Raw genomic sequence first — 6,208 nt, 5'->3', positions numbered from 1 at the left:
ATCAAAAAACAATTTGCATGTGACGTGAGTATATCGTTTTCTCTTGGTGTTAACTGATTTCATTTTGCAACATACCGATATATCAGTTTCTTAACGGTTTATCAAAAACAATTTGCATGTGATGCGAGTATATTATTTTCTCCGGGAAGGAACTGATTTCATTTTGCAGCATAGGCTACCGATATATCAGTTTCTTAACAATTTACCGAAAACATTTAGCATGTGACGTGAGTATATCAATTTTCTCATGGTGTTAAACTGATTTGATTTGCAACATTCCGATATACCAGGTTCGTAGAATTTATCAAAAACAAGTTGCATGTGACGCAAGTGCATAGTTTTCTCTTGGAAGTAACTGATTTCATTTTGCAACATACAGATATATCAGTTTCGCAAAATTTATCAAAAACAAGTTGCATGTGATGCGAGTGCATAGTTTTCTCTTGAAGTAACTGATTTCATTTTGCAACATACCGATATATCAGTTTCGCAAAATTTATCAAAAACAAGTTGCATGTGGTGCGAGTGCATAGTTTTCTCTTGGAAGTAACTGATTTCATTTTGCAACATACCGATATATCAGTTTCGCAAAATTTATCAAAAACAAGTTGCATGTGATGCGAGTGCATAGTTTTCTCTTGGAAGTAACTGATTTCATTTTGCAACATACCGATATATCAGTTTCGCAAAATTTATCAAAAACAAGTTGCATGTGATGCGAGTGCATAGTTTTCTCTTGGAAGTAACTGATTTCATTTTGCAACATACCGATATATCAGTTTCGCAAAATTTATCAAAAACAAGTTGCATGTGATGCGAGTGCATAGTTTTTCTCTTGAAGTAACTGATTTCATTTTGCAACATACCGATATATCAGTTTCGCAAAATTTATCAAAACAAGTTGCATGTGACGCAAGTGCATAGTTTTCTCTTGAAGTAACTGATTTCATTTGCAACATACAGATATATCAGTTTTCGTAAAATTTATCAAAAACAAGTTGCATGTGACGCAAGTGCATAGTTTTCTCTTGGAAGTAACTGATTTCATTTTGCAAAATACAGATATATCAGCTTCGTAAAATTTATCAAAAACAAGTTGCATGTGACGCAAGTGCATAGTTTTCTCTTGGAAGTAACTGATTTCATTTTGCAACATACAGATATATCAGCTTCGTAAAATTTATCAAAAACAAGTTGCGTGTGACGCGAGTGCATAGTTTTCTCTTGGAAGTAACTGATTTCATTTTGCAACATACCGATATATCAGCTTCGTAAAATTTATCAAAAACAAGTTGCATGTGATGCGAGTGCATAGTTTTCTCTTGGAAGTAACTGATTTCATTTTGCAACATACCGATATATCAGCTTCGTAAAATTTATCAAAAACAAGTTGCATGTGAAGTGAGTACATCAATTTTCTCTTGGCGTTAACTGACTTCATTTTGCAACATACGGATATTCCTCTCTGTGGAAATTTATTTCAATTTCTCCGTGGATTCACCGGTCTATTAGGCTCTTCCATTGAGGATTGATTGATTTACGGTGGTTCCAACTGGCGTCACAACATCTAGGTTATAGACGTACATAACAGGAAAGGAAAGGAATGGAATGGAGCACAAAATTTAGGCCAAATGCCAAGCACTGGGACCTATGAGGTCATTCAGTGCTGGAAAGGAAATTGACAGAAGGTTTTTGAAAGGTGTAACAAGAGGAAAACCTCATAGCTGCACTATAAAACGATTGTTAGGAGAGGGTTGAGGAAAGTAGGATGGAAGAAAGAGAATATGAACGGGGGTACAGTAAAAGGAATGAAAGGAGTTGCAGCTAGGGGCCTAAGGATGGGACGCTGCAAGAAAAACCTTAAGTAATGCCTACAATGCACCACATGAGGTGCACTGACGGCACTACATCCTCACGGAAAACCGTTCAAATCGGTATATTTACACACTAGCGGATTCGGGGGCACCTGGGCACGTGGCCCCCCATGAAAAATAATGACATAATGATATTGACGATTCAGATAATAATGACATAAATGAGAAATATAAAAATGGGGGAAAAATATAAAATCTATTATAGAAATAATAAAATTTTGAGAAAAAAGAAAATAATTTTAATATATATATATATATATATATATATATATATATATATATATATATATATATATATATATATATATAAATTGGTGGGCCCCAATGAAATTTTTCTGGATCCACTAATGCATTCATCTACGCTTCACATCAGTATCAGAAAAAAGATCGATAAAACAAAACAAACAAATAAATAAAATGTGACGCAGCCTTGAAATGAACGACAAAAAACAAAGCAATTTTCATTTACCTCGGAATTACCACATTACCAACATCAGCGACACCATCAAGACAAAGTCCTCTTCAGTAGGACTTTTACAAGTCAGTGTTCTTCAAAAAAGCTTATCGCAAATGATGACGCTTTTCTTGGGAAACGGATTAGATAACATGAGATAACATCAGATAGTTCTCTACGAAATTTTCTGTGAACATTCACATTTACTCAATCTTCCCAAAGCCCTGAGTTTTCTTCGACCTTTTTGTGCCCACACTTTTACCATCGCTCTGTCATTCAACCCTCGGAATTATACAAGGCTATCTTTGGTCCTTTTCTGTATTTATCTATTATTATTATTATTATTATTATTATTATTATTATTATTATTATTATTATTATTATTATTATTATTATTATTATTATTATTATTCAGAAGATGAATCCTATTCACATAGAACACGCCGACAGGGGCCATTGACATGAAATTCAAGCTTCCAAAGAACATTATTATTATTATTATTATTATTATTATTATTATTATTATTATTATTATTATTATTATTATTATTATTATTCAGAAGATGAACCATATTCATACGGAACAAGCCCACCACAGGGGCCATTGACTTGAAATTCAAGCTTCCAAAGAATATTATTATTATTATTATTATTATTATTATTATTATTATTATTATTATTATCATTATTATTATTATTATTATTCAGAAGATGATCCACAATCATATAGAACAAGCCTCCAAAGAATATTACAGTGTTCATTAGAAATACATAACAGAAGGTAGAGATCACTTATTAAAAAAGAAAAAATAAATAAAATTAATGAACAGAAAAAAGTAAGTAAATTGTAAAATTATCAATTATCAGTTCTAATCTGAGGATACGCTCTTCAACAAAAGTCCAAAATAAAAATTGAACATTTTGAGCTTTATAAAACTTTTTTCTATATTTTAACAAATGTTTCTAACCACGAGGAATGCACGTTTCTCTAGTTAACAAATCCAGCGCATGAGCAAATGTTAGATAAGAGACATTAGGCAGCATTTATCCCTAAAACAGCTGGTTAAAGTACAGCACCTTGTTCCCACGAGTAAAAACGATATCTTATCTTACGTAAACAACACACTTGTCTGAAAATAAAACCTTATTAAAAAACACAAGTGTTTACACATTTCTCCTTGTTAACGTTATCCGATTTTTGTTGCATTTCATTCTATTGTCGCTTATTTTAACCTGTGGTCTGACCCCGTAGGAGGGTATAGCGCCCTTAGCGCACCTCACAACACCGTGCACTGTAAGGCATGACTTAAGGTTCTTTGCGGCGTCCCTTCGGCCCCTAGCTGCAACCCCTATCATTCCTTTCGCTGTACCTCCGTTCATTTTCTCATATTTTTTTTCATCTTACTTTCCTTAACCCTCTCCTAACAATTGTTCTATAAAGCAATTGCGATATTTTCCTCCTGTTACACCTTTCAAGTCTTTTTACTCGCAATTTTCCTTTCCGCGCTGAATGACCTCAACATTTCATTATACCTGTGGTTAGAATTACTGTTTGCTTTGCTTTTTCATACAAACATTTAATTCATCGTAAGTATGAAGTTCTAGTTACTCCGCAGGAACATAAATACTTTATGAAGAGCAACAAATAATAATAATAATAATAATAATAGTAATAAAATCCAAAATCCACATTTATGTAAAGTGCTGTATTTACAATTAAAATGAATTCCAGGAGCTTTCGAGAGTCTGCTCAGCTCCCTTCTTCAGCTAGAAATGACAGTCTTGGTTATGAGAACTTAATAATAATAATAATAATAATAATAATAATAATAATAATAATAATAATAATAATAATAATAATAATAATAATAATTCTCAAGTATTGAACAAGAATTTATTTTCTAAAATTGGATTCGGGAAATTCTAAGTGTAATGTCTGACCTGTTCCGTAGGGTGGAAAATTAAGTTTACAACATTAAGCCAGTAAAAATCTAATACGTCTTTTTGGATTCCAATATGTCAGAAATATATTAATACATACAAGTAGTACATGAACATAAACACATGCACATACACACACATACACACTATATATATATATATATATATATATATATATATATATATATATATATATATATATATATATATATATATATATATATATATATTTATACATATATAGTATGTATTATATACATGTATATATATATATATATATATATATATATATATATACGTATATATATATATATATATATATATATATATATATATATATATATATATATATATATATATATATATATATATAATGAATGGATAACTGAATGAAAGACAGAATATATATATATATATATATATATATATATATATATATATATATATATATATATATAAAAAGAATGAATAGATAACTGTATGAAAGACACAGGAGGCAAAGTAATTAATTTAAATCAATTTAAATCAAGTAAATTTAGTACATACTACATATAGAAAAAGGCCAGGTAAATGAAAAAACAGGTTTTGACGTAGGAAAAACCTATTTTTGGTAGTCGCTGTTGAGTCCTCAACGGCAATTAGAACGCATGATGGGTCTACTGCAATTTGCATCCATAATAGATCCAATACTCAGATTGCAATTGAAAAACGTGAACAAATTTTGGCTGTCGCACGCAAGACAAAAGCTGCGAGACAGATCTCACCAAAAGAATCAAAAAGTCGGGAGATACTGCGGCCTTGGGACCGGAAGGAATCTCTGGCGAAACAGGTCATCCTGACTCCTCCATCTGTAAGAGTGACAAACACACAGATGCCTCACTGACAGGTTGAGGAGGACATTGAGAGGATCGTCAGGTGGCAGGGAGGTGGTCAGTTTCTCTGAGGAAATGTCATATCAATTTCCTGGAACTGATGGCTGCGTTTTTGTCTCTCAAAAAACTCAAACCTCCAGAAGAGACACACATTCTGTTGGTTCTAGACAACACGACTGCAATGTCCTGCATCAAGAGGTCGGGATCACGTTCACCTCCTCTCAACATGGTAATGCTTGCCATTCTTCGAATGGCACAAGTAAAGAAGTGGCACATGTCTGCAATTCACCTCACAGAGTCTCTCAATGTAATAGCAGACTCTCTATCGAGGAAAACGACGGCCTCAACGGAGTGGATGTTGGACAACCACTCTTTCCAAACAATAGCCAACATGCTTCCACAACCGGAAGTGGACCTGTTCGCCACATACGAGAACCACAAACTTCCAGTATATGTATCTCCGAACTTGGACAATCAAGCAATAGCAAGAGATGCCTTCCTACAAGACTGGAACAACTGGAAGGATATATCTTTTTCCGCCATTGTCCCAGATTTCAAGGTTTTGAGCAAACTCTAACCTTCAAAGGAACAGCTTACTTAATAGCCCCAAATTGGCCAAACAGACATTGGTTCCTATCACTTCAACAGCGGGCGAAAAGATCAATTCCACTGTCGTCCGCTGTGCTATCCCAGAAAGTAGGAGGGAAAATTATTTACACATCCTCCTTTCTGAGCCGAGACCTTCACGTGTGGATTTTTTAAACATTATCTACCGTGAAAACTACTTACCCAACATTGCTAGGTACCTAGTGCAAAAGTTACGGACGTCATCTATCCGACAATACCAGTCCGTATGGAAGATATGGTTAGATTATATCCATACTGAGAGCCCAGTTGAAATTTCTATAGAAACACTTAAATTTTATGATATATCTTTCTGAAGACAAACGCCTTGCGGTTACAACAATCATGTCATACAAGACAGCATTATCAGAGCCCTTGCTTTATGGATTCAGGATTGACTCCAGCATAATAGTCGTTACTTCCCTTCTACGGTCTTTTGCTCT

This window comes from Macrobrachium rosenbergii, chromosome 39, assembly GCF_040412425.1.
Source record: "Macrobrachium rosenbergii isolate ZJJX-2024 chromosome 39, ASM4041242v1, whole genome shotgun sequence".
In the NCBI taxonomy this organism is placed as follows: domain Eukaryota; kingdom Metazoa; phylum Arthropoda; class Malacostraca; order Decapoda; family Palaemonidae; genus Macrobrachium; species Macrobrachium rosenbergii.
Note: the sequence above shows the minus strand (reverse complement) of the source record.